We start from the raw sequence: 20,161 nt of genomic DNA, 5'->3' as shown, positions 1-20,161 counted from the left end.
TGGCTCCAACATCGGCAATAATGTGAGGAACGTTTGGACCAGGCTCAATTGTTCCAGCGAGACTCTTTTTCAACCATTCTTTGTACTCCCTCGAACATTCTGGACGAAACCTATCTGGTACAGGCTCACCCAACACTCTTCGAGATCTCCACATCCTACGCATGTCTTCGGAAAATGCCACTCGCCCATTCTCGTGGTCAGTTACGAATTTCCTCATATCAGCAATCTGGGGCAACTCTTGCTTCCCTCCTAGTTGCCTCAGCACTCGACCGGGGGCGTATGGCCTAGTTCCCCTTAACCCAGCAAATACCAAATAAGGGACCTTTTCAGCTCGAACCACCATATTCTTAGTTACCACCAAACTATCTATCGACCATTGTACGTCTTCTTCTCTCAACCCTCGAAGCCTCGGATACCAAAAACTCTCTCCTCCAGTCTTGTTGCAACGATTATGATACAACCACCAGTCATGACTATGTAGCTCGTCGGATCGTCTAAAGGGATCTGGTTCTTTGGGGTTATGAGTCTTGATTAAATGACGCATCATCCACCACTGTAGTATCAAATTACACCCTTGAAAGAAGCGTTCTCCGTTCCGACACTTGTCTAAAGCCCTGTAGATGTCGGCCAGAATCATGGGCGCTAAAGTGTAATACTTCGTCGATGTTTTGTAATCCACTCCATAAAAAATGGCATGAGTGACCATAAATACACTAGGATGAATAGTGTATTTTGGCCCTTGGGGAAAAACCATCGTGCCGAGCAAACATATCGCAAATGCAAGGGGACGCGCCTCTTTCCATTTTTCTTTTGAGACGAACTCATCTTCATGTTTCTCATAAGCCCTTGCACGCCCAAATCGATAATATAACTTTCTGAAAGGTATATTCGGACCAGGGAGTTTGTCCATCCACTCGGCTTTAACCAATGACAATATCTCTTTAATTTTGGCGAAATCCCATGTTATAGGATTTAGGAGATCTGTATCTGGATGTCGTTTCCTTTTGTTGCACATGGCGATACTTTCATAACTGATGAGAATTTCTTCTATAGTTGGCGTCAACTCTACTTCCCCGAATCGAAAAACCATATTCTCGCTATCCCAGAATTTCACCATCGTTCCAATTAAGCCAGGCCACGCATTCATCTCTAACAACGACGGAAGATGACCTATGTGTTTCTGAACAATTCCTTTATCTTCGTTGTTCATGAACTTTCACCATACTTTGAGGAAAGGGTCAGGGACAGTAACCATTCTTGTTTTCAGAGGTTTGTGTGCCGGGTTCATCCTACAAAAATAGCGAACAAAATTTAGTCAACCCCCCACCCCGTGGACAATAAAGCGTTTTTAAAATGCATATACATCCTTCAATAAACACATAAACATGATTGTCCGTTTTTGGCAATTTAGGCCAAATAGACACAAGGTGGGCTTCTAATGGGCCCAACACGCCTTGGGCGTTGGGTCGTCTTAGTTCAAATGCTCTTACGTTCGGGATTTTGGCTCGGCTCTACACTAGTTGACTAAGAGTGGCTTTTGAAAGGACCGGGAACCCAAACGGACAATTTGGGTTGAAACTCGCGACAACCATTGGACGCCTGACGAACCAATAAATTGCCGCTAATTTCGAAAAAGGGTGAGTATAAAAAAGTCCGGCTGCGGTTCCGCAAACCGTCCTTTAATATACTATACATATATATTGGAAATATGCCATGAATGCAACGACAATTTATGACAAATTTAAACATATTCAGTACAAACAACATTTTAACAAAAACAGTTAGTCAAACAGTCAAATCTTATGGTTAGAACTTAATTAATCCCCAGCGGAGTCGCCATTTCTGTTTTATTTAAAAATTACTATTAACTATTTTTTTTAGTTTAAAAAATGAAAAAATATTGACTAGGTTTCAAAAAATCAATTAATCTTATTATTTAAGAAAAATTGACTTTTCGAATTACGGAGTCGCCACTTGATTTTGATAAAATCAAGAAAAATTTCAAAAGATTTAAAACAGATTAAAATCAATTGAAAAAACAAAGGTTCGAAGTTCAATGTACATCCCGAGAAGGTATTAGGCCCTCGGGATGTCCGCTAACTTGCGGTTGACCGGCGATTTGACTAAATGACTATTAAAAATAAATGGTTAACTAAATAAAAAGAAATTCGCTTTAATATTTTTTATTTTCATTGTTATTATTTTTATTTATTTCTAAAGGGAGATATTTTGAGGGAATTAATTTAAGGAAAACTAAATTATGATAAAAGTAAGTAAAACAAAAATAATAAAATTTAAATAATGAAAAATGGCCACCCCTTTAGGAGATTTTTTTTTTTTTTTTTTTTTTTTTTTTTTTAAAATTCTACCAAGATATTAAATAATTCAAACAAATAAATAATAGAGAAAGAAATATTTGAACTTGGGCTTGATTGCCCAAATTCATTCAATTGGGCTTTGGCCCACCTGTCCTAATCTATTTACTTAGATTTGGGCCTTCTTTAAAACCTGCAGAAAAAAAAATGGCCTTTGGGCCTGTTAATAAAGGGGGGGGCTGAAGGGCCCTGGCCCAATCCTGAAAAAGAATCACAAAGTATACACAAGTGTATACATGCTGTATACAGCATATATTTGACCCATTTGGACCTCTCAAGCCCCGCACCTATTTGAATATATATTTTTCGCTACTTTTCCCTGTATTGCCCTGCGTATTTGTACCTGTACAATTTTTAAAACTTACTTAACAAATGTATATCGTCGCCCGATAATGTATACTAATGTATACGGGCTGCACCCTACGTCCGCATTGTTTGCCTAATTCCGAATTTTAATTAGAATAGGCGTCCCTCTACGTTCCCCTGCCAATCACATTTTTTACACATATTTATATTATATCGTGTCTGTATATCAGTGTATACAGACTGTATATCAGCCTGTTTTTCGACTTTCGAGAGTTTAAAGTCCCTTTCCAGAAGCATATTTTCACTTCCATCAACCCAGATTTTGGATTAGGCCTCCTGTGCACATTTCAAACTGTATATCAGTGTATTACGGATGTATACAGCTGGTATACAGCTTCTCAAATCTGCAAAACTTGCTTTCCAGCACTGAAGCTGCTGGTTTTCCGACCTGCAAATTAATTTCCAGCAGCTCTCTTCTTTTGTTCAACCTGTACGCCAGTTTTGAGGGGGTCTACGACTCGAAGAATATGTTTTGAGCCTTTACGGCTCCACGAGAGAATGCAACGAGTTGGAGTAGAATCCATAAGGATTCGAGAGGAGTTTCACATGCGATAAAATAGAAGTAAGTTAACATGTGAACGATGACGTAAACCAGATGTATTTTGAATGAAACGCAAATAAAAGAAACACATATAACTTTAGAGAAGGCCGAATGAAACCCAAACTAAGAAAATTGATCAAAGCTAAGGAAGCAAACTAAGCCTAAACAATAGCAACTCATGTTTGTCATTAAGCAAATTTATCACTAAAGCATGCAGTGAATGAACATGGATCATTAAATTCAGGCATACAAAGGCCATTAATTAGTCGAATAGCTACCAACACAAACGATAAAATGCATACCCGAGGACCTCACTGAGAATAGCACTATGAACTAGAGGGATAAAAGGTCCATTTTAAAGTGAGATAGCATGAATGAATCCAAGCAAACGACAAAACGTACAACACTATTTGGCAACTAGAATTTGAACTACCAACAAACCATATTTCAGACGAAACGAGATAAGAACTAAATTAAGATCGAACCATACAATTTCAAGAAGCACAAATCGAAGTGTACCCCTCCCCTACGCACTTAGAAACTCAAACTATTCCAAAGGGAAAAACACATTATAGCTCCATAGGGAATTCTTAGAAGAAGAAAGAAAGACAAACTTAAACAAGACTTGAACCAAGATTTGTATTCTATCAGGCAACGAAATCTTATGCTAAGGCAATAACCCATGATGAACAGAAGGGTAACAAAGCTTACATAACAACAATGACGTAGTAGGGAACATCATAGGCATTTGAGACATAATGCAAATCGACGCTAGAAATCGAATCCGATACTTTAAATGCAAATCACAATGAAATCCATAACCCATCAATCAACAAGAAACCTCAATACTGGACACATTTACAGTAGAAGCAAACCAAAGTCGAACTCGAATCGATGAATTAAACAAAGCTTAACTGAGATAAATTAACATAAGCATAAACTGTATTTACCTTTTCGAAAGCAGCGAGCGGAAACGACGAGCGAGATAACAAGCTTCCACCACCGAAATGAACTCCAAACGGTTCCAAAGGCGAATCAACACGCAGAAGAAACAGAATCGCGGCTGTCAATCTCCTTGAAGTCTCTTTCTTAAGTATTCACACGTAAATGTATATGATTGATGATTTCTAGCCTTAAGGTAGAGAAAAGTTCTAAAAAAAATCCCCCTGTGACTGAAAAATCGAGGGTATTTAGAGGGGGACGCTAGGCTTCCTCTTTGAATTCGAAATTCGAAATTCCCTTGGGTCAAACCCATTGCGTGCTGGCGAGAGTGACCGTGACGTCTTGCGTGTCGCAGACCTGCGTGACAGCGGCAGGAATGGGTCTCTGCCATTCCGTCTCGTTCACGCGAAGGGGAAGGGAGAAGAGTGTGGGGAGTGACGCGGGGTTGTTGGCGAGTCGCGTCTGAGTTTTCTGGATTTCTGTCGAGAGGGGAAGGAGAGAGCGAGCGTGGGGGAGACGCGGGAAGGAGAGGGAAGGAGAGGAGAGAGGACGAGAGTGCGAGAGCGTGGGGAGAGACGCGATGGGGGAGAGATCGCGTCTATTTTTCGCTGGGTTGTTGGGGGTTCTGAGAATTGCGCGATTTCAGGGGAATTTGTCGCGTTTCTTTCTGGGAATTATTGGCTGTGTTCTGTTTCTGGAAAAGGGGCGTGAGGAAGGGGGAAGAGGGAAGGGGAGCTGGGTCGGAGCGGGTCAGGAGATTTGGGGCTGGGTCGGGTAGGAAATTAGGGGGTTTGGGTTGGGTTAAAATTAAAGGGAGATGGGCCTGAGGTGTAATTGGGTTGGGAATAAGAGTGGGCTGATGGGTAAAGGAATGGGTTTAAGATATACATATATACATATACATATATGTATATACATATATGTATATGTACATATATTTATTTTCGCAAGGTTTATAAAACTAACTAACTCATACCGACGCGGGTCAAAATTGGGTGTCAACAGAGATGTGCCAAGAAAGCTAAACACCCTTTACTAACCATTTTCTTAGCACGAAGAAAGGAGATGATACGCACCGGATTGGAAGTGTAGTCACCCTTCCACACTAACGGATCTGTCCCAGGCTTGGCTAACGTCACCGTTTTAGCATTACAATCCAAGATCGCAAATTGCGGAGAAAGCCAAGTCATACCCAGAATTACATCAAAATCATCCATTTCTAAGATAACCAAATCTACATAAGTGTTGCTCCCCACAAAGTTCACCAAACAAGACCTATACACCTTTTCAACTACCACAGACTCACCCACCGGAGTAGAAACACGAATAGGCATATCAAGTAATTCACAATGTAAAGTTAGACCATTAGCAAATGAGGAAGATACATAAGAAAATGTGGATCCAGGATCAAACAATACAGAAGCCATGCAATCACAAACCAGAAGATTACCTGTGATGACAGCATCAGATGCCTCCGCTTCAGACCGCCCAGGGAAAAGCGTAACAATGGGCCCTATCGTTTGTCTGTCCATTGCCCCTACCATGTTGTGATGTAGTGGCTCCAGTTTGCCCATCACCTCGACCATTTTGGTGACCACCATTACCTCGACCACCACGTCCTCCAGAATAACGGCCTCTGCCATGACCACCTCTACCTCTAACATTTGGAGGTCTGTAACTCTGTTTTGGACAATATCTCTTAATATGTCCAATCTCCCCACAACCATAGCACTCTCTGGGTTCATGCATAGGTCTCTCAGAGAAGTGTTGACCGGTCGGAGGTGGACCCCCAACTACAGTCTGTAGTGAAGACTGAATTGGTCGGACTGAGTAACTTCCCGAACCCTGTCCTCTAGTGTAAGCACCATTAAACTCACCTCCCTTTCGAAACCTTTTTGATGTCGATGTCGGGGTGAAGTCGTCTGGATTCACTCCTTCCACTTCTATCACAAAGTCTACCACCTCTTGGAAGGATTTTGCCGTTGCCGCTATCTGTAAGGCCGAAATCCGCAATTCTGACCTCAACCCCTTCACAAACCGGCGAATTCGCTCTTGTGGACTGAAACACAGTTGGGTGGCATACCGGGATAATGCACGAAACTTAGCCTCATATGCATTGACCGACATCCTACCTTGCTCTAGGCTCAAGAACTCATCCCTTTTCCTATCCCTCAAAGTTCGGGGGATATACTTCTCCATAAACAAGCTAGAGAATGAGGCCCAAGTCATAGGTGGTGCCTCTGTTGGTTGACACTCAATATGTGACCGCCACCACATTTTGGAGTTTCCTTGAAACTGATAACTCACGAACTCAACACCAAACCGTTCTACTATACCCATCTTGTGTAGTAGCTCATGACAGTCAACCAGAAAATTGTAAGCATCCTCAGATTCCGCACCTTTGAAGACTGGAGGTTTCAATTTCAAGAACTTACTGAAAAGTTCATGCTGATCATTTGTCATTATAGGCCCAGTAGTCAGACGTGGAAACGTGCCTATTTCCAATGGAACATCCATGTGGGGAGCCATAGTAGCCGCATGTTGTACCTCCGGAGCCTGAGGTGCTGGTGCAGAAAACACTGGGGGTGTCTGGCCCTGATCAGATAACCCGCTAAGATAAGCCAGAACCTGATTGATCATCTCTGGGGTAGGTTGGGGTGGCAATCCCTCATTCTGCACTTGTTCAGTTTCCCCATCCTCCCCTTCTCTTATTACTTCCTCAGTTGGTGGAGGAGTCACTGCCCTAGTATCAGATGGTCTAGGCGCTCGTCCTCTTCCCCTAGAGGACGTCCTTCCACGACCTCTACCACGGCCCCTTGCCGCTGTTCTTCCTCGAGCCACAGCCCCAGTGGCTGGCTCAGTTGTTCCTTGTCTGGCCGGTGTTGGTGTTGGCGTAGTCGTTGCTCTAGTTCTAACCATCTGCGAAAGAGAGTGAAGATGGTCAGATACCAATTCGTATCGCCTAGATACCAATTGGACTCAAGTAGCAGCACGAAAGAAAAAATGAAAGAGTGAAATTTTCCTAAAGTCTTATAGCCTCTCAAGGAAAAGTAAAGGCGTCCCCCTACCGTTCCTTAAGATTCTACTAGACCTGTTCTTGTGTGATGAGACCAACGAACCTAATGCTCTGATACCAAGTTTGTCACGACCCAAATCCGGGCCGCGACTGGCACCCACACTTACCCTCCTATGTGAGCGAACCAACCAATCTAAACCTTAACATTTCAAGGTAATATCAACATAAAGTAATGCGGAAGACTTAAACTCATTAATAAAATCAATAACTATTATTATTCCCAAAATCTGGAAGTCATCATCACAAGAACATCTATAATCAAATTACTAAACTATGAGTATTCTAAGAAGCTAAAAATACATAAGAAGCTAGTCCATGCCGGAAGTTCAAGGCATCAAGACTTGAAGAAGAAGATCCAGTCCAAGCTAGAAGCATTAGCTCACCCTGAATTTCCGATGTAGTAAGACTGGCTTGAGTTACTGTTGAGTCGAAGATGACGGCACGTTTGCTGCACTCCACAAATAAACAAGAAGAAAACAATAAAAGTAGGGGTCAGTACAAACCAGGGGTACTGAGTAGATATCATCGGTCAACTCAAAATAGAAAACAGTATGTATTAAGCAATATCATAAAATCAACTAATATCCTTAGCATGCAGCATTTACAGTCACCATAACCCTTGGTTACAACACCAAGCACATCAATGAGGACTCACACCTCCTCATCATACTCATTTGGGAATTTAGTTCATTAGATTGGATATATTAACATATTTCAAGATTCATTATCTTTATTCCCCTCGTGTCGGTACGTGACACTCCGCTCCTCAATATACTATCCTGGTGTCGGAACGTGACACTCCGATCCTCATTCTATCCTGGTACCGGAACGTGACACCCGATCCATATTCTATCCTGGTACCGGAACGTGGCACCCGATCCATATTCTATCCTGGTGTCGGAACGTGACACCCGATCCATATTCTATCCTGGTACCGGAACGTGGCACCCGATCCATATTCTATCCTGGTGTCGGAACGTGACACTCCGATCCTCATATACTATCCTGGTACCGGAACGTGGCACCCGATCCATATTCTATCCACTTTCGTTCATCAAGCCTTCTTTTATACCAAGGCATCATCATTAACAAAGTAGATTAGGGTTTCTTTTCAAGATTTGGGATTCAATAGCTTCATCATGCTTATTTATTCACAATTACATAATCACATCATTCATGCAAGCATACAATTAAGCATATAGAAGGTTTACAATACTACTAACACATATCATTCGCTATTAAGAGTTTACTACGAATAGCATGAAAACCATAACCTACCTCCACCGAAGATTCGTGATCAAGCAAGCAAATTTTCCCAAAGCTTTGTGTTTTTTCCCCTTCTCGATCGTCTCTCTCTCTATCGATTCCCTTCTCTCTCTTTCTCTTGTTCTTTCTATTTTCTTTATTCAAACCCTCTTTCTTTTACCCTAATTAGTATATAATTAAGAATAAAAGATGACAATAATAGCCCACTAATTAACTTAAGGTTACCTCTTTTATCCCCCAAGAAATTGAGGGATTAATATAGACCCACGAAATATATAATTATAGCAGGAATAGTCCAAAACGCCCCTTTAAAACTTAACCAGAAATCCGACTCCAACTGGGATTACGCAAGCTGTGACGGGCCGTCGCGCCTGCGACGGTCCGTCCTGCAGGTCGTCGCAAAGTTCAGAGACCCAAATTTCCACCAAGGGTCTGTGACGGTCCGTCACACCTGTGACGGTCCGTCCTGCCATTTCGTTACGAAGTTCAGAGAGTTGATTTTCAGTACCCAATTTCAGATTTTCTAAGTGTTTTGAAACGAGACCCTGCGACGGTCCGTCGTGCCCTTGACGGTCCATCGTGGGTCCGTCGCTTCTGCCAGTTTTTCCAGAATTGAAGTCTGTTGCTCAAAACGACTAAACAGGTCGTTACAATCCCTCATATTAAAAATAGTTATTTCAATTTACTTATTCAATTTATAAAATCAAGATAACTAGTTGATACCTTTTCATTGAAAAATTAAATTTTTATTATTATTATTTCTATACATATTATATATTGACACCTCTTGATTTTTTTATGATTTTTTAAATATTTATTCTTAATATCTATTAGTGAATATATTTTAACTCCATTGCTATTATTACTATCTGATTCTATGTAAAAGGCTCCCTCATGGCCTCACAAATACAATTACATATTTAAAAGGATTTAAAATCAAAATCTCTTAATTAAAAATAAAAAATTATTTATCACTTCACTGCTGTCAGGGGCGGATCCACATGGTGTCTGTCGGGTGCTCAAGCACCCATTAACTTCGTTATGCAATATATATATCTATGTAGAAATCGATAGGTATTTGTATAAAATTAACATAGAGCACCCAATGAATAAATCATATAGTTGGCCCAATGGTTCTATGATGGTATTTAAGACTCTTTTAATGTTGTTGTACCATGGTTTGAATCTCATTGTTAACACATATTTTTTATAGTTTCACTTCAGAGCACCCACAACCTTAAAATTTTAGATCCGTTGCAACAACTTAATTAATTACATAAGCATCATTATTGCTGGCGAACTCTTGAAAAATAAAAAAAATACACGTGCATGGTTGTAATATTTAACACAACTCATAACAATATAGAAAATATATCGTCAGGTATTAAACGTGACATTTTTTGAAACTCTTAGAAAATGATCATTCGATTCATATAATTTTTTTAATTTTAATTTATTTGTTCTATTTTAATTTAATAGAAAATTTTAAAAAGCATATAATTTTATGAATTTTATTGTCCAAAAGTAAAGATATATCAAATATATCAAAACATCCTTTAATTTGTATCTTAAATATTTGATATAAAAAGTTAAAATTAAAGAACTATTATACTAGAAAAAAAACATGAGACTAGTGGTGAAACGTGTCGATAATCTCTAGATAATAATTGGTTGCTAAAATACTTCCAGCTAATTAAATTTTCTTATAATCCTTCGTTAAACCATAGCTAAATGGGATGAATTTTTATATGTTTACCTATGATATTTTGTTACTCGCTAATTTTTTTTTTTCTAACAGTGTTAAAAGGGAAATAGACTTTTTTATATATAAAAATAAATTAAAAAAATAGGACAAATAAATTAAACAGCTTAGTATAAGAATTGAATTATGACTAGATAGTAAGACAGAATAGAGAATTTTTTTAACAAGCACGGATAAGTCTAATCATAATATTAATTACGTTGATGCATGCACACATTTTTTTTTTTAGAAAAAAAAAAAACAGATTTGGCGTTAGATAATCCACTTGCAATATTTCATTAATTTTGATTCATCAGCAAGATTAGGCACAAATCCACCTTAATTATATATTAGAGCTTTAAATATATGTTAAAGATTGAAAATATCATGTGTTTTATTATTAGTTATTGAAAATATTTTTTAGGTCCTCGTGTGGCATGCATGTCAATTTGTAAGCTAAATATATTTTCTTTTGTTTTATTTACCAAAAAAAAAAAGCATTTCTTTGTTTTAAATTTTTTGACTAATTTTAATTTTACTAAAAATTAAGAAAGTAAAATAAGATTTTTTAATAATGTAATCTTAACTTAGAGGTATATGAGAAATAGTCGTTTAATAATATGATTTTAAGAATGTCATATAAAAAGTTAGAATTTAATAACTGTCGCCAAAAAAGAAAGAAAGCAATCTTTTTTTGAAAAAAAATAAAATAAATAAATTAAAATGGAGGAAATGTTAACAAGTCATCTAAAAAATAATTACATATAATTATCTATACGAAGTGTGACCGGTCATAGATTGAATATATAATTAAGTAAATAACAATATATTTTCTTTAACAATTTTAACTTTTAGGTAAACAATAACTTTTCATGTCATAGGCGAAGCACCTAGCTTGTGAACCATGACGTCCAAAGTTCAAATCTTACTTTTAAGGAAAAAAAATCTGAAATTTGTTCGAATTTTGAACGAAATTACTGTAACAATATCGAACTTTGGAAATGATCTTTTACACCTTCACTATTTACTAGTGTATTTTAAAGTTATATATGTTCTCACGGGACATAATAAATATTGCATAATTATAAATAATAAAGTGTCCACATGGACAAATATATACCTTTTGAAATACATTATTAAATAGTGCAGGGATAAAAGACCATCAATAAAGTTTAATATCGTAACAATAATTTCGATCAAAATTAAAATATTTTTCAGACCCGTTTCTTTACTTTTTTTTCTTAAAAATAAAAATTACATGAGATGGACAACACAATTAATATCTTTAGATCTAGCTAGCTTTGTTCAGTCTTGTCGTGTTTAATATTTATTTATATATCAATTATTTTTGTTGTCAAAATTTAGTATTTCTTTCGATTAAGCTTTTAAGTATTATTTTTGATTTTTTTTTTCATTTTAATAATTTGATTTATTACTTGTTGATTATTTTGTAATGTCCTTTTATAATGTTTATACAATTTGATTTTGTAACCATTCTCACGTGGATTATTTTACTAAGCACATTTTTGTTTAATTTTGACTCATTGAAGTTTTGTCATGTCCTGTCCTGCCTTGTCCTGTCTTACCCGAGCACATTGATAGACAATGTATTGCCATGGTAGGTTTAAATAGGGCTAATTTTTTTAAAACTAAAAATTGGGGTGCATACATATATACATAAAGCTATCAAAAGAGGAATTAGTGACGGCAAAAATCAACAATGTATAACACATCATATATACATGATATACATTGTGGATACACTTGATATACAAAATAACTCCTTCCAAACACCATTATACTTCCATTTCAATATCATAATTACAAAATAAAAAGAAACAGCAGTAGAAATTCAAACTCAAAACTCACGTTAACACATTTAAAAGGGATTTAAAGACTAAATATTTAAAAAAGTTGTGTCAATAAGTAAGGGGGTATTTTGAGTAAATATATGTTTTCCTTACAAATTGTTGAAATTACTACGTTGAAACTACTCTTTGTACATAAATCGCGGTCGTGGATTGCGTTTTATCATAAATATAGGGCAGTTAAGACTTTTAACGTCCGAAATCGTCCGATCGTGTATGCTTTCTAATGGTGATGATGGCATGTCACGCCCGATGTCGTTCGACAGTGTGTGCATTCCAAAGGCGATGATGGCATTGTCACGACCGACGTCGTCTGACCGTACATGCTGCCTAAGGGCCATGATGGGACACATATATTAACGACGACTTATGTACGTAGCTAACTTTGTTCTAATAATATAGTGTCGTACAAAAATGTGACGATTAAGTAATTAACTCACATGCTATCCATCACGAAACTTCTGATTAAGGATGGAAAAATCGTAGCAATACCAAACTGCTACTTGCATGAGCATACCAATTTGGAGCTTTCATTTGTAATTTCCTTTTTGATTCATTGTTGAACTTTGAACCACCTAATTTGAAAAAGTGCAAAATGTGTATGCACATAAATCCAACGTGTAAAGAAGAAAATAAATATAATGTCGATGCTTTACACAAAACAACAGCAATAAAGTAGAAAGTAGGTATCCTTAGATAAAACAAGATAAGTGAACTCACTTCTTGTTTAATTATCAAACATAATGTAGAAAATAACAGAGTTTAAATAGGGAATATTATGTTGATAAGCAAATATGTATACTAATTAATTAGTTAACATAGTTATAATTTGTTACAATTCGCGACCTACTTTTAGCTATAATTACAGGGTTTAACTTTTTAGTTTTGTATAATTCGTACAATTGTATAATTTTGAATATTTGTATAACTTTTGTAATATGTTTAATATAATTTGTATAACTGTTTAAAGTTCAGATGTTTGTGTTTTTATAAATTCATCATTTCGAGTTCATACAAAATAGTTGAATTATACAAATGCACCCGCGAATTATACAAACGAGACGACTTAAATTGTAGCTACAACACGTAAATATGCAAACTATAGTTATGATGCATAATTAAGTTTATAATAATGGCTATTTGCGAAAGTTTCCCAGAAAAGTATAACCACATAGACCTTTTGCTAGTCTAAGATTGTTAAATAAAATTGTGAGATTCAACTAAAGAAGGGAACTTAGAAGGAACAAAGAGTATTTTAGATAGGAAAACTTGATTATGAAAGAATACTCTTTGATTTGGGTTGTATACAACTCTTTTTTTGAGGACAAGAGAAATCTGTAATATCTCGCAAACCACATAGGAGAGATAACCCGCACCAGACAAGCCTGGTGCGACGAGCTCGATTTAGAAGGCAAACCCCTTGTTTTCGCTGGCAAGGGGTTTCGAACATGAGACCTTTAACATGAAAATCCCAAGCTCAAACCACTGGACCACCCTGTAGGGTAGGGTTGTATACAACTCTGGGTCTATGACCTCCTTCCTACGGTCCGTAGGACTTTCCTTTTCAACTACACTTTTCGATTTTCGAGTTGTTACAATTTAAATGTCTACTTAGTTTAGATCTAGCTTCACCTTCTCCTGTTTACTCTTTACTTACATATTTTTTTGTCTTCTTTAATCAAAATTTAATACTTCTTTTAAATTGATCTTTTTATATCATATTCAAAAAAAAATTGTTGTAGTAACTTTTTAATGTATTAGTTGATGATTATTTTGTAATGATACTTTTATAATGTTATGCATTTTGATATTGTAACCATCATACTTCCGTTCATAAAAGCTTTGATTCGATCCACTAGATCTGTCCCTTTTAAGCATCCACAATGTATAATACATACATCGAATATACATCTTATACTTTGTGGATACACTTGATATACAAAGTTTCCATCATAAAACTCCTTCTAATCACCACTACACTTCAATTTCAAATATTATAATTATAAATTTTAAAAAAGAAACAGGAGAAAAATAAGTATCTTTCGACTTGCATTATTTTCATTTTCTACAACTAAATATTATTCGTAGTAGAAAATCAAACTCAAAACTCACGTCAACACATTTAAAAGGGATGTAAAGACTAAATATTAAAAAGAATATGTTAAATAATTAGAAGGTATTTAGCAACATATTGATGACGACTTTTTTCTTATAATATAGTGTTAGTCTTACAAAAATGTGATGATTAAATAAATTGATTTATACACTTAAGATTCCTTTACATATAGTTTGAGGGAAAATGTGATACATTTCAATACAGCTATAGCTGTTGGAATTTTCCTTTCATTTTATGATACATAATTTGACTCTAAACATAAGTGAGTATATAAGGGGAGTTATCGGGTTCACGTAAATTTATGTTTCTGCTTTATTATTATATAAAGTACTGTTGTATTTTTCTTAAAAAGAAATGCTTAAATATAGATGTGTGAATTCATGATTCTCTTCCGACATCAAATATAATGATTTCGTATATTTATTAAATAAATAAATACATATGAACCCACGGTTGAAGTGTCATAATTATGATGATAATTGGGTATAACTATCTCAATAACGTTAGAAATTTAAATCTTTTACTATCAATGTTGTTTTCTTTCTTTCTAAATTTGGATGACACCTCTCTAAGTAGTTGGTGTTAGTTTAACATCTTAATTAATACCTTTTCTTTTTTAATCTTTAAAAATTTTCAAGGTTGTCATATTGAAAATTCCTATTTATTTTTTTTACCAATATAATTCTTTTATAAAATTAAACCAAATGTGTATGTTAGAACTAGTTGTACTAATTGATCTAAAATCCATTCAATAAGTTCAACCGGTTTTAATATCTTCGATACAAAATATAATATTCAAATTTTAATATGGGCAACTTTCACATATAGCAAATAAAAAATTTATATTTGTATGCTATAACAAAGTTTGCATAATTGCGCTCCATAGCAAACATAGAAACTGTATAATTCTCTATACATATAGAGTTGAAGCAAATTGTATAAAACGAGTGTATAAAACAAGAAAGAGAAAGACACTTGGGCAGAGAACTGTATAAAACGAATTGTATTATTATAAGTGTATAGAACGATTCAATGAGAAAGAGAGAAAGAAAAAAGAGACTTGACAAGGAATATACAATTGAATCGAATTGTATAAAACGAGAAAGAGAGAAATTAGATACAATTTGAAAATTGTATAAAACGAGAAAGAGAGAAAGGCAAAAGAAACTGGGCAGAGGAGTATTTTCATTGTATAATTATAAGTGTATAGGACGAAAATATATGTACTTGCATGTGTATATACAATTTTCTCACGCTTTATACAAACAGAAACGCAATTTATACATTTTGCTTCTGTTTGTATAAGTGAGAAAGGCGAGGGTGACGAGCGAGGTTTGGAAGAGTGGCGAGCGAAATCTGCTTTATACAATTAGAAACAATTTTATACACTTGTGTTTGTATAAAAAGTAAGGAAGCGAGCGAGAGATTGGAGGAGAGTGGCGAGCGAGATATTTGGGAGAGAGGCGCCTGACAATTTTTTGCAAACGTTTGCTGTGGAGAACAATTAAATCAAACCCTAACTACTCCATTTATTTTAAATTATTAGTTTGCTATTATATATAATTTTTCCAAATATAAACCCATAGTTCCTAATGGGCTTTGATTGGATTTATGGATTTGTTCTTCAGTTGATACCATGAACAAATGATACAAATTAAATCTCATTGACTTATGTACATATTAAATCTCATTGACTTATGTTCGGAAGTAAATGACCAAGAGATCTTAATTCAAAATAATATTGCAGTTTATAATTCTCAGTGACATATTTGTATGATACAATAATAAGGGATAATTAATTAATTTAAAGATAAATTTATCCCATATTTAATTAAAATAAAATTACAGAATCTTATTTTAAAATTTAATATTATTTTATTCCACGTTAAGAATAAAATAATAATCTCGAAGTAACTTATCCTCGGAGCAATTGTGCCCCTTATCTTTAGGCATCTGTGTGCTTGCAACAACAAAGGGGATGATGTATACTAAACACAAAATAAATAAACAAAAAAACAGACGTAGCTTAGGGGTTTTAATGACCTTATCATATTATAAATTGACAAAGGCATGAATTGTTTATTTTGTCCTATTTCCCATTTTCAAATGACATCAATGATCCCAATAGTTTCTTTCTTTTTCTTTACTCTTTTGCCTAATTGACACCAAAAAGAACAACCATGCAAATCGATACAATAATATATTTTGTATAATTTTTAAAATTAGTTTTGAAGAAGGTGTTGCCTATAGTGGCGAAGTCACGATTTCAAAAGAGATTCAAAATCTGAAAAACAGACACACGAAGTAGCAGAAAGAGGTTCGACATGTATATACTAATAAACTTAAAATATTATTTTAACCATGTATAAATAATATAATTTTCCATCGAACGGGTTCAAATGAACTTCCTAATTGTAAGGTGACTCCGCATTAGGGCTGTTCAAAATCTAACCGAAATCGATAAATCGAACCGATAAAAAAGTTATTGGTTGATAGTATTGGGTTATTGGTTTAGTGTTTTTAATAACGATTTTATTTTTTTTGTTTTCAAATTATTGGTTCTTAATGGTTTGAAGTTTTTCTTAACTGGTTAACCGATAACCCGATAGTAAATTAAATAATTATATTTATATCATTTTGTATATAAAGTCCTTGACTTAGAGTTTGATTTACTTTTTTTTTTTGGTTGTCTCAAACACTTGATTTTTCTACAATGTAAAAGTGTTTGCTTTTGAGCAAAATATGACTTGTGAACTCAAGTGCATAGATTATTTGGTTTATCACCTTGTTTTTAAGTGATTTTCAATGTTTTTTCTTGAGTCAAATTAGCGGTTAAACCGATAACGATCAAAATCGATAAATCAATAATCAATAAGTCAATATCTTAGTAGTTGTATGACGATTTAACATCTCTACAAACCTATAACCAATAAGTCAACCCGATAAACTTCAAGCTGAAACGAACCGACCAATACACAGCCTGCCCTACTCTGCACTGTTTGTGAAGATAAAAATATTATTTTCGATAAATCTCCAAGCTAAGCAAAATATTTATATCAAAATAAAGTATGAAAATATAGAATAAATAATAATAATAATAATAATAAATAAAGAAAAGAATTAATTAACCATCTTGAGATAGTATGCATTTACACTTTTTAATTGGAGAAATTTCTTGCGTTTTAGTTTTTTCTTCTTTTCTTTTTTGTTTGTGAAAGGGATAGAATATCTAACCCTTAACTCTAGTATTTTTACAATATGAACATTAATGAAAATACTAATCATTAAATGATTTAGAGATATAGAAGGACAAAGATAAGTAAAACAATAATTGGTTATCTGTTTAACGCTTTAATCAGTATGATTATGAAAAATTTAATTAGTGTATGTGAAATCATAAATCATAATTAATGTCTTGCTGGATCACACAAAGAGTTATCAAATGATAACATGTCAACTATTTAAATAGCAACATAAGTGGGTTGGGACTTTATCTTATTTTAAAAATTTAGCTACTCCTTAATTAAATTAACTTAAATTAAAGTAAGTTATGGAGATAATTATGGAGTGGAATTTGAGTATACTGCCCAACCTTTTTTTTTTTAGGAGCTTATGGATCTGCAGTCAAGAATTTTGAGATAATTAAAGAGAATTGGGTTGTGATATTTCACTTACCATTTATATTAGGAGCTTATCGATCTCCAGTCAAGAATATACGTACAAAAAATTCTAAAATTTGAGATGAAAATATCTCATAAAAATATTTTATGATTTTCGAATATTTTACTACATCACCCAATCATTTTCTTTTTCTTATTTAGGGCGGTGAGAGAAAGAGTCACTGACATTTCACTTACCATTTATATTGAAATTAGAATCTATCCGAGGTTAAAAACACATGTAAGAAAAATTCTGAAATTTGAATCGAATATTGAATTACTAGTAACAGATTATGATCTTCAAGTATTTGATTAAACTAAATTATAAATTAAAGTATTTAAATAAAATATAGCAGCTAATTTAAGAGGGTTGTTGAAGTCAGTGGCATAGCCACATAGTGGTAATGGTGTCCAATTCGTAAAAAAATAAATAGTATATATACGAGTAAAATGATATACAAAATGATGAATAACATATTTTGGACATCCTTAACACAATTAACTGCTATTTCTGAACACCCTTTAAGAAATTCCTGACTCTGTCACTGGTTGAAGTATTTTGTGTTTTTTTTAATATAAAAAATGATAAATTTTTTTGTCATTATTTTATTAAAATATAAAAAGCAAGAGTGTGGTTTGAAATTCAAACATCCCCACACAAGACATCATGTCCCAAAAACATGGGGTGGGTGGAAATAATGAAATGTTATAGATATTGGAAAAGACAAACTATAAGTGGCCCAAAACTAGAAAAAGATAGAAATTCTCATAAATAAAATTTTAACTATTCATAATAATTACATAAATTACATGTTATATATAATTTTAGGTCTTTTAGACTAACTTCATCTTATTCTCCTCATGCATAATTTGATAAATATATAATATCTACCAGCAACATATTTGTCTTTTATGAGAGCCAAAAATGAAAGACCAAAATGCTTCCTATTTCTTTCAATTTTTTTCTAAAGTCAAATAGGGAAATAATCTAAGACTTAAGATGGAATTTAAAAAAAATAATTTTTTTTGTGATCAAAAACTAAAAATATATCAAAAAATCTTTTAATTTTATAAATTTTATCATGTAATATGAAAAATTAAAATTAAAGAATTGTCGTAAATTTTTTTTTAAAAATTCCTTTTTAAATAAACTAAAAAATATGATAAAAGAAATAACACTTTTTTTTCTTTCTTATTTTGATAACTTATAACGGAGACAATGTTTTTTAAAAATGAATAATTTTATTTCCAAACTTCTTCTAATAAATTCATATGATTTCATTTTATTTTTTACCCTTAAAATTTAAAGTCTTTTAAATTTAGTGTAAACATGGATTAACAAGTTTCTTCTAACTTAAAAAATAATCTACTTTTTTTGTTATAGAAATGTCACTTTTTTGGGTATTGTTTTGCTTATAAGCACTGTCAAGGAGGACCCTCCATGTTTAATTAATAAAAAAAATACACTGTCTTCTGTCCCAACTACTATTTAATTTACCATTTAATTTATTTATATTAAAAAAATTAAAATAAAAAGGGATAACGCACAAGTATCCTCTCAACTTATGTCTAAAATCTCAGAGATACATTTATACTATTACTAACGTCCTATTATCTCCTAAATTTATTTTATTAATAATTTTCTACCCCTTTTCGGCCTATATGACACTATCTTGTGGGCCCACCATCGATTGACTTTTTTTTCTTCAAGTTAGTGTCACGTAGGCCAAAAAGGATTAAAATTACTTATAAAATAAATTTAGAAAATAATAAGACTTTAGTATAATATAAATATTTCTCTAAGATTTCCGACATAAATTGAGGGGTACTTATTTTTCCAAATAAAAATATGGCAATCCTTCATCTCTACATTCTATATACAATGTTACTGTAACATAATCAAACAATAAATAGTATTTTGAACAAAGTTTTTTTAAAAAATTTTTTTGGACAAAGATTTTTTTTATTGTATATAAATATTAAAATGATTTTTGTTTTTTTTTGTTTTATTCTTTTCAGTTTTCCAATAATGATGTCTAAGTAGGTACATAGTACATATTGTTTTTTTCACTGCATTTTTGCATGTTTGACCACAAAAAATATTAATTATTTCAAATTATTTTTCATTGTACTTGAAAATTAATGCTGGTCATGAAAAATTTAAACAATTTTAAGTTAAAATTTAAAATTTTGAAAAATAGCTTGATACTA

The sequence above is a fragment of the Solanum lycopersicum genome, chromosome 12 (genome assembly GCF_036512215.1).
Source record: "Solanum lycopersicum chromosome 12, SLM_r2.1".
NCBI classification, from domain to species: Eukaryota; Viridiplantae; Streptophyta; class Magnoliopsida; order Solanales; family Solanaceae; genus Solanum; species Solanum lycopersicum.
This window is presented reverse-complemented; position numbering follows the sequence as displayed.